General features: G+C 40.1%; 1 pseudogene; it reads left to right on the top strand.

The window, feature by feature from the left end:
- The first annotated feature begins 867 nt into the window (after nucleotides 1-867).
- The window catches only part of LOC149162888 (putative inactive purple acid phosphatase 27 pseudogene), a 31368-nt pseudogene continuing 22244 nt past the window's right edge, over nucleotides 868-9991 (top strand).

Raw genomic sequence — 9991 nt, 5'->3', positions numbered from 1 at the left:
CGTTGGCAGGACGTCGCATGCCCCGAATTAAAAGAGAAGTGTACCTTGCTGTTAAGGCAGGATTTGGCCAACGAAATATGAGGTTGTTGGGTCGGTAATCTAAAACCTTGTCATTCCATGAAGAGATTTGTGCGTATCGCAGGCACTATTAAGGAAGGACAAGCAGATCAGGAGCATTCAATGCTCAAGCAGGAGGAAGGGAGTCTCATCCCAGATATGATTACTAAGGATTTGTGCCGCCGACGCCCCGTCAAGCAATGGGACACTTGGCATGATCTGGAGGAGGAGAGAAGAGGTGACAGCAAGGGAAAGAATTCGAGACATAACCAAAACAAACTGTCACCGCACAGAAGTAATGATGACAAGACATGCAAGCTAAAGGGGAAGGAACGGTCTTCTGTCGGTAACTCCTCCTTCGACATCTATATAGTTACAGCAACAGGCAGGGGCAAAAACATTGTTTTATCGCGTTGTAAGCTTGAACCCGTCTCTTTCGCCGGCAGAACTCAAAGCTATCTTGTGTGTGTTAGTGAGATCATGACAGGGGAAGGAAGCTGAAATGCCTCTGCCAATAGGGACCTAAAGAAAGACAGGGAGGCATATGAGACCCGCACTTCGCGAAAGGACAAGCGGAAGATTGAAGACCTGGAGGCTAAGGTCACTGAAGAGGAAAGGAAACTGAAAGAGCAAGAACTTGAGAAGGAGGTGGACTGGATCCAGGATCCAGGCTCTGTAACCACACGCACCACCCAATTTGTAAGAACGCAAGCTGAAAGTTGGAGGATGAAAACTATGTTAGCCAAAGCCCAAAATATGCAGGGAAGCTATGCGGACCAACTACGTCAAATCCAGCATAATATTGAGGCGATGTCTAAGGAACACATGGCTATCCTAGAGAGCTTGTATTTCAAGATAAGTGCGAAGAAGCTCACGGTTCTAATTAAGCTCCTAAGGCAAACCATTGAGCAGGATGCTAGGCTGGTTGAGAATAGAAGGGACGATCACGCGGGCAACTTTCAGAGCAATCATCCCACGCCTGTGCAGGCAAGCAATTCGATGACTAAATCAGCTCCGGAAGCTTCCAATAAACATATTTTGCTCAAGAAGTAAATGGATTGGCTTTTGCCTTGGCTGGTTTTTTGTAATTTGGGTGGTCATTGGTGCTCTCTACCTAGTTTAGTTGGTATGTCGATAGTGATCTCTGTTTGCTGCTTTAGTTAGGTGTTTGTTTAGTTAATTGGTCTGAGTCAAAACCCCTTTTTGTTCTGCCACCCTGCGTGGTGTGCTCGGGGTCGTATGGTGGTCTCTTATGGTAATATTGTGGGGTCTTGCAATGTAGTTTGGCAGCCCGGTGTCTGCACGAGCAAAATTTTTGTAATCTATGTACTTTTCTAATATAACAAGTTGATTTACAAAAAAAAATTGTTTTAAATTATTTTTTTGGGTTGTTTTATTTTATTTTATTTTAAACAAATTATTTTTTATTTTTTATTTAGTTTTTTACATGTTTTTAATATTTTTGCTTGAAATTTTATTTGAATCATTTTTTTTGGAAAAACAAACTTCATATATTATTATTTTTAAACATAAAATTCATAAATAAATTAAAGTAAATAAATAATCATAAAAAAATTTATTTTTTCATCTTTTTTCTATTTATTTTTCCCATAAAAATCAGTTATTTGACATGACCCTTTTAGGGTAAAAGAACGGAAATGTTTATTTTTTTATTATATATGCAAAATGTATATTTTCATCAATGGCTTAAAATTATTATTATTTTAGTGACAAATATTCTATGTGTATTGAAGTTGTTAAGCAACAATGATGTCTGGTCTTATTTTGTGTTGTATGTTAAACTGTGAAAGTGATGTCGCGTTTTCCATCACTTGTTAAAGCAACAATAGTGTTTGGCCTTATTTTTGTAAATCATGTGTTGCAGTGATGATCTGTTTTCCATCACTTGTTGAAGCAACAATGATATTTTGGCCTTGTTTTAATAGTTGGGGTATTATTTCCATTTTGATGTAAAACTTGACCACCGAGTATGTGTTATAAACTCGTGGCAAGAATGGGGATGCTTGGGTCATCAGTTGGTCATGTCAATCAAGCATGTAATTTGCAAAAACAATGTACTACATGTTTGCAGAGGTTGCAGGTGGCGGATCATCGCTTATGACTCTGAAGGACAAGGTGAAGGAGAAGGAAGGGTAACTTATCAGACACTTGTAAGTGCAGACAAAAAACAAAGAAGTTGCATTTTATTTTCATGCTTTTGGAGGACCAAAAGCTCCTCGGTGGGGAGGATTGATCCAGGTGGCTCTAGACACATGTAGAAGTCCAAGAGAACTCAAAAATGGTCAAAATTGAAAGTGGTTAGATCACTCCCAGTCTAGCACCAGATCAAAGTGCTCGTCGCCCTAATTCTAACGGTGCAAACGGCACTCAAATCCAAGCTCGTATGAGGGAGAAATATCTAGTCAAATTTTTGGTCAAAGTTTGGTTGTGGGCTAGGTTTAGGTGTCCTACAAATTCACCGTCAACTGGCGTGGGAACTTAGCTCCCGAAAATAGGCAAAATTGTGGCCTCTTTAAATTAACCAATATCCCTTAATTTCGAAAAATTTGAAAAAAACTACTATTGTTGTAAAAACAAAAAAATAAATATTAAAAAGGTGGCAGGCCATGATCCCCACCACCTCCATTGGACCCAAAACAAAAATTAATTTAAAAAAAGGACTAACAAGCCATGACCCCTGCTGACCCTAACCCACATAACAAAATGTGTTTAAACTTGGGATGGGCGGGTCCACCGGGCCCACACCCCCTCCAACAAACATAACCCATAATAGTTATGGGCTGGTGGGAATCGAACCCGCCCAGCCACTTGTTCGGCCTACTCCACGGGCGGCCCAACCCAAACCGCGCTCCAAAAAAACATTTAAACGGTTACATCAAAACAACAAAACTGTGTGCCCCAAACGGTTATCCTTTATAACAGTTTTCCATTTAATTAAAGCGCCAAAATAATACATGCATTCCAATTTTGGGCAGGTGCGGGATTTGATCCCCTAACCTTTTCACCTCCAACACTCCACCCTAACCAACACAACTAAGTGGGTACACTTGGAAAAATATGTCGCTCATTTGTATATAAAAGCCCTTCAAGTCATTTTGCACGGTGTGTGTAGAACAGAAAGCAGAACAAATGGAGAACCGATAGAACATGGAGCACCGCACAGTAGCCCAAGGCGGAACCAAGAGTCGAAACCATGTGGCACGAATTCCGAGACAAGAATCTTTTGACGCTGTGAGGAATCTTTGAGATTCCATGGGGAGGTAAAAAATCATTTTATCATAATGTAATCAAGTTTACAGTCATTCTTCTCAGATTTTCACAGGAAACGTAGTGGTGAGGTTGGATTTACCTTTTGAGCAGCGGATCTGTAGATTCCCAATGGAAGAGAATCTTTGAGAATCTTGAGGGAATCTTCCAGATTCCTCTAAGGCTGAAATCTGCCAGATTCAGAATGCAACCAACTTTATACTCATTCTTCTCAGAATTTCGCAAGGATCTCAATGGAGAGATCAATTTTCTTATTTGAGTTTTAGATCTCCAGTGAACCCAGAGGATGGAATCTTTGGAGAATCGCGAGGGAATCTAAAAGATTCCTATAAGCCCATATTTTGCCGGTGTCAAAATTCAGAAAATGGATAGTCGATTTTACACCTTTCGACGAAAAAAAATCCGGTGGTTTGCAGCTGAGCCTTTCATTTTTCGGCCATTTTCTAGATTGGAGTGACGGTGTCAGGTTTCAGAGTGTGGACAGTCGATTCTATGCCATTCAACGCCACGATTTTGATGGCACATTCAAATCAAGCAGCTGAGTATTCCATTCTTCAGTCAACATCAGATTTGAGGTATATGAATTGTTGTTGTCATGTACTTCTTTGATCATTTGTTGTGATATGTATTATGTTGTTTCGCTTCCTGCTTGATGTATGATGCGGAATCTTTGTGTCTATTTCATGTGAGATGTATTCATCATGGATTGTTATGTATGTTTTGACTGAGATCCCTTTGTTTCCATGATGGCGGGATACTCACTGTCACCATGGGTGTTTTGTTTGAGATCCTTTTGATGCCATGATGTCGAGATACTCATTGTCACCATGTGTAAGTTTATGTCATGCTGGTAGGAGGTCTGTTGTGTGTGATAATTCTTGTAGCGGAACGTCTCGTGGAGAGACTTTTCCAATCATGTAGAGGGAAAATATCCTTGTATGATAGAAAACATAGTCCATGTACATCTTCACCATTTCCAGCATTGAATGAAGCAGCCAACACCATCTTGACACCGGGCTCGGAGGCATAGTCCACACTAGATGAACTCCATTATCAATGTCTCATGTCTATGATTTGTTGATTGTTATTGTGTTTCCATTTGATTAAGCATGCATATATGTTCGTTTATGCTCTTATAAATTGCAATTCTAACTACATCATGGAAGTAAAATATCTTGGTTAAATCCGAGAGTTGAGTCAACTCGGATCACTTGAGCCACTAAATCCTTTGTCACTGCCATTACCAAATCATTGATTTGAGATAAATCACCATGAAATCCATGGGAAAATGCCATCATTATGGCATCATCATACCATTGAATTTTCTAAGAAATGGAAGCCATCTTGTGGCTTGAAGAATTGGCTTATTCACATTATACTCAGGGAAACCTTCTAGGGCCATCAACAACCAAGGCTCCTACCTTATTGGCCCGAGCTTTCCCATCCTATAAATTCAGTGTCAAAGGCTCAATCTCTCTGGAATCTACTCTTAGTCGGGGTGAAGGTGAAATATGGGACACAATAATATTCTAAATAGGGGGCAAGACGATATTTCAAACAAGAGAGAAGGAAATAGTGTCGTAAAATTATGTTGAGGCACGATCAATATATTGTGCATGCAAATCAATGATGATCCATGCAAGTAAAACAATGATGAAAGAAATGTGTCATGGTATGTAGAGATCAAACAACATTATCAAATGATTGTATAAGGTGGTAAAGGAAAATAATGTGTATAGGTATGGGACTTGTTGTCACTCACTGCTTTTTCAGTCACCAATGGCTTCAAAATCCAAATAGAAGTGATGTTTGATGCCAAATTTTGAGCCACAAAAGCTATCAGAACTAGATGGGACCCTCTACAGTGTGTAGTGCTCATAAAGATATTTTTGGTGGTATATAGAAGTCAAAAAAAGGGTTCATGGATCAGAAGTTAGGACCTATTGAAGAATCCCTTTACAAAGTTCAAAAAACCCAAAAATGGGTAAGTGTTGAAGAAAAGACGCAATCGGGACTTGGGACAATTCATCGAAATCGTATATCGTGTAGAATTTCCTGCAAATTCTCCACAAATCCACCTCTCTGAGACCTATGTAGAAAATCTGACTATAGATTAACTTGATAATGCAATATACCAAAGCAAAATACTATAATCTAATTCTACTATCAAACTTGTGAAAGCTTAAAGATCGAGTTGAATCAGAGCTGAACACATATAACCAGAAGAAGAAGAATCAATGTACATGAAACACAGAAAATACTCAGGGGAAAGCCTCAGCTAAAAACCCCATTATCTGTATTATCATACAAGGTGGAAATGTCTCATAATTACAGAAAGCCTTAGCTCCCACTACTAACGAGCTCTCAGTACAATCCTCCTGGATGCTCACAGGCAATCAAAGCTTCTCACAAGCCTTCTCCTTTGCCCTCCAAGCTCCGATTTCCTTGCGCAGTTCCTCTGGGATGATCTCCTTCACCCAGTGGAACACTGCTCTAACACACTGTCAGAACTGCGCAATCCTCAAGGAACCTTACCTTGACTGCATGGATGAGTTTCCTTTATAGGAAAATACATGCAACTAATAGTAGATTGTCCTTGACATTTAGCGCAACTGGGTCTTTCTCTAAATAGACATGCATGAGTTTCTGATGAGAGAATCTTCAGTTATCTGGAGTACACTAGTTGGATGCACGCATGCATTAATTGACTGAACTCACAATTAGTTCCTCAAACAGTTTGGAACTAATTTAACTGGACTTAACTCATTAAACTGAGCTAACTAATTACAACTCAAATATAACTATCTTATCTCCTTAATTAAGGGATAATCTCCTTAATTTAAGGGATAACTGTTGCATGACTTCAGAAAGACTTCTAACTTGAATTTCTCCAACTAATTAACTCAAGATGAATTAATTAAATATCTTTCAAGCAGTCGGTGAGACTAAATTCGAATTTAATTCACAATTTTAGTTCAAGGACAAATTAAAATTGGAATATTATGGATTCTATTTTTAACATTTCTTTTTGTTATTTTCAACACTCCCTCTCAACAAGAAAGGAATTCAACTCGATCCCGATCCTAAACCTTTGGAATGTTATGCATGCAACACTTCTCTCTAGTGTTGTTTCTCCAACAACTCTAGAAACAAGAAACATCCAACTTGAATCAGAATGATGCCTCTGTCATCAAAGTCTCTGACTGTTATTGCCTCTGTCAACTGAAAACTCTGCACTTCTGTTGACTCAGCCTTTCTGCACTATTGTCAATCCTTCTCTGTGCTCTTTAATATCTGACTGCTCTAGCCTCTGTCACTTTGATCTCTGACTGCATCAATCCCACTGATTCCTCCCGCTACTACGTACTTTGTGGCTCCTCCATAATTGTCTGAGACTTCTTTTGGGACTGCATGTTGAGAGGTAATTTACTCTCCCTCTCAACCACCAAGTCTCTAACATTTGCCTTGCTCTTCAAGGCTTTGCATGCATCTTGAACCTCAAGAGCATACAGGTTCTTGACTCGTGAACCGAACTGTTTCACCTGTCATGTGGTGATGTGTCTAAGGAAAATCTTTCCCTTACTAAAGACAACATCGTAGCCTTTGTCCTCCAACATCGCGACCGATACCAAGTTCTTCTTCAATCCAGGCACATACTTCACATCTGTCAAGGTGATAGAAGCTCCATGCTCCCTCTAAAAAGCAACCGTGCCCACTCCTGAAACACTAGACCTTTCGTTGTCACCCATCTCTATGTGCATCTTGAGGTCTTTCTCCTCCAAGGTACTGAATAAACTTTTATTGTCAATCATGTGGAATGAGGCTCCACTGTCAAGATACCAAACACAACCCATCATTGATGACACCATGCATGCAATGAGGGTGAAGTCCATTTCGAACTGAGAGGCTAATGCCCAACCTTCCGATCCATCTGAGGATCCCTTCTTAGACTTCTTTGATGGGAAATTAGTCACATAATAACCCATCTCGTGACAATTAAGGCATCTCACTTTAGACTTGTCAACCTTCTTCCCTCCATGAGAAGAATTCGATTTGGAATGGGAATCCTTCCCCTTCCCTTTCCTTGCCTTACTTGCTAAGGCCGCATTTTCTTCATCATCATCCTTGGATGAAGAACCATCTCGTGTGCTCCTCCCGATCTCCTCCTGCATGAGATCCGACCACAGTCGTTCCTAATCCGGCAGTTTCTCCCTTCCATTCACAGAGTCCTGGTAATTATTTCAGCTCTTTGGAAGGCCAAGGAGAGCGAGGCTCACCATATCATCATCGGCAGTAGTTATTCCCACACTACCAAGCTCATCTCTATAGGTGATGAGCTTGTTCAGATATGTGGAAATAGTATCATCGTTCTCCATCTTGATTCTTCGAAGCTTGTCCCTGAGCGCCAATTTCCTCTGGTCGCTACTATTCTGGTAGAGGTCCTTCAATGTCTTTCACATTGAATATGGAGTATCCTTCCTATCGAGACTCAAGACAATATGGTCTCGAACTCCTTCAAGGATGATCTGTCTCGCCCTCGCCACATAGTTCTTCCATTCAGCCAACTCTTGTGCATTAGTTGAACTTGGCTTTGGGATTTCTTGATCAATGAAATCCTTCAAGCCGTTCTCTTCTAATACAGCCTCCATGTGATCTTTCCATGCTATGTAATTTGAGTTGCCATCCAAGGCTACTCGAGTCCCAAGCCATAGAACGCCATTGACCAGCCTTGAAGTATGAGATGAATTCCATTTGCACCTGCAACCCCGAAATTCAAACTTCAAATTCTCTTCTCAGTATATTGTTCACAACTCCGATAACCTTTTCTCTGATACCATGTATAATTTCTTGCAAATTATCTACAAATCTACCTCTCTGAGACCTATGTAGAAAATCTGACTGTAGATTAACTCGATAATGCAATATACCAAAGAAAAATACTATAATCTACTTCTACTATCAAACTTGCGGAAGCTTAAAGATCGAGTTGAATCAGAGTTGAACACATATAACCAGAAGAAGAAGAAGAATCAATGCACATGAAACACAGAAAATACTCAGGGAAAATCCTCAGCTAAAAACCCAACTATCTGTATTATCATACAAGGTGGAAATATCTCAGAATTACACAAAGCCTTAGCTCCCACTGCTAACCAGCTCTCAGTACAATACTCCTGGATGCTCACAGGCAATCAAAGCTTCTCACAAGCCTTCTCCTCTGCCCTCCAAGCTCTTATTTCCTTGCGCAGTTCCTCTGGGCTGATCTCCTTCACCCAGTGGAACACTGCTCTAACACACTATCAGAACTGCGCAATCCTCAAGGAACCTTACCTTGACTACATGGATGAGTTTCCTTTATAGGAAACACATGCAACTGATAGTAACCTGTCCTTGACATTTAGCTCAACTGGGTCTTTCTCTAAATAGACATGCATGAGTTTCTGATGAGAGAATCTTCAGTTATTTGGAGTACACTAGTTGGATGCATGCATGCATTAACTGACTGAACTCACAATTAGTTCCTCAAATAGTTTGGAACTAATTTAACTAGACTTAACTCAGTAAATTGAGCTAACTAATTACAACTCAAATATAACTCAACCTTATCTCCTTAATTAAGGGATAATCTCCTTAATTTAAGGGATAATTGTTGCATGAATTCAGAAAGACTTCTAAATTGAATTTCTCCAACTAATTAACTCAAAATGAATTAATTAATTATTTTTCAAGTAGCTGGTGAGACTAAATTCGAATTTAATTCACAATTTTAATTCAAGGACAAATTAAAATTGGAATATTTTGGATTCTATTTTTAACATTTCTTGTTGCTATTTTCAACATATCAATATCGGCAGGGACCTGGAATCAAAGAACATTGGCGATTGCAGAATTGTGATCCGTCGATCACCGATATCATATATCAGCATTGATGGGTCAGAGCACCATGGTTATCGGCCGATTGCGATACAGTGTAATATTTAATATCGTCGGGGGGTCAATTGTGATACATTGTAATATCACTAGGGGGCCGAGAAATTCATTAACAAAAAAAATCATGGCAAAACCCAGGCCCGACCGACCTTTTTCTCTCTCCTCTAGGGGGCCACATGGCAGCTTCTGATTGGTCCTTGGAGCTGACGTGGTGGTTGACGTCAGCAATGACATGGCACGTATGGATGATAATGTGGCAATGGGACACATGTCACTCATTTTTGGAATTTTTAGGGTCCTATTGGGTTGTTTCCGAGTGCCACGTGGCACCACTCACAGGGTGACACATGCCAGTGATGATGCCATAAATGACGTCAACAGGTTATCAGTGATCAATGACATTGGATCTCGGGTTTATCGGTGATTTCGATGCGATGAGGAAGGGTCTCGGACGCGATATATTATAAACGACAACCTATAAAATTTTCGGGTTCGGGAAATCGGCCGATAAGGGACTTATTGCGATAAAAATCAAAAGGCCCACCATGCTTTGATTGAAGGCCTTAAGCAATTTAAGGGAAATCCCCCGGTCTCCGTCTGTGTTCCTATGGGGAAATTCATAAAAGGGGATGAAACAAGGAGGGCCTAAGACTCAATTGAAAGCACCCGCCGATTCACCTATTTGAATGATTTAACATCCTGCTTGTTCACTTGT

Source organism: Pinus tabuliformis, chromosome 5_2 (assembly GCF_031772625.1).
Source record: "Pinus tabuliformis cultivar Carrire ecotype Pingquan chromosome 5_2, CPIR1, whole genome shotgun sequence".
NCBI classification, from domain to species: domain Eukaryota; kingdom Viridiplantae; phylum Streptophyta; class Pinopsida; order Pinales; family Pinaceae; genus Pinus; species Pinus tabuliformis.
The sequence above is the reverse complement of the archived record's forward strand: the minus strand, read 5'-3'. Positions and strand labels throughout refer to the sequence as shown.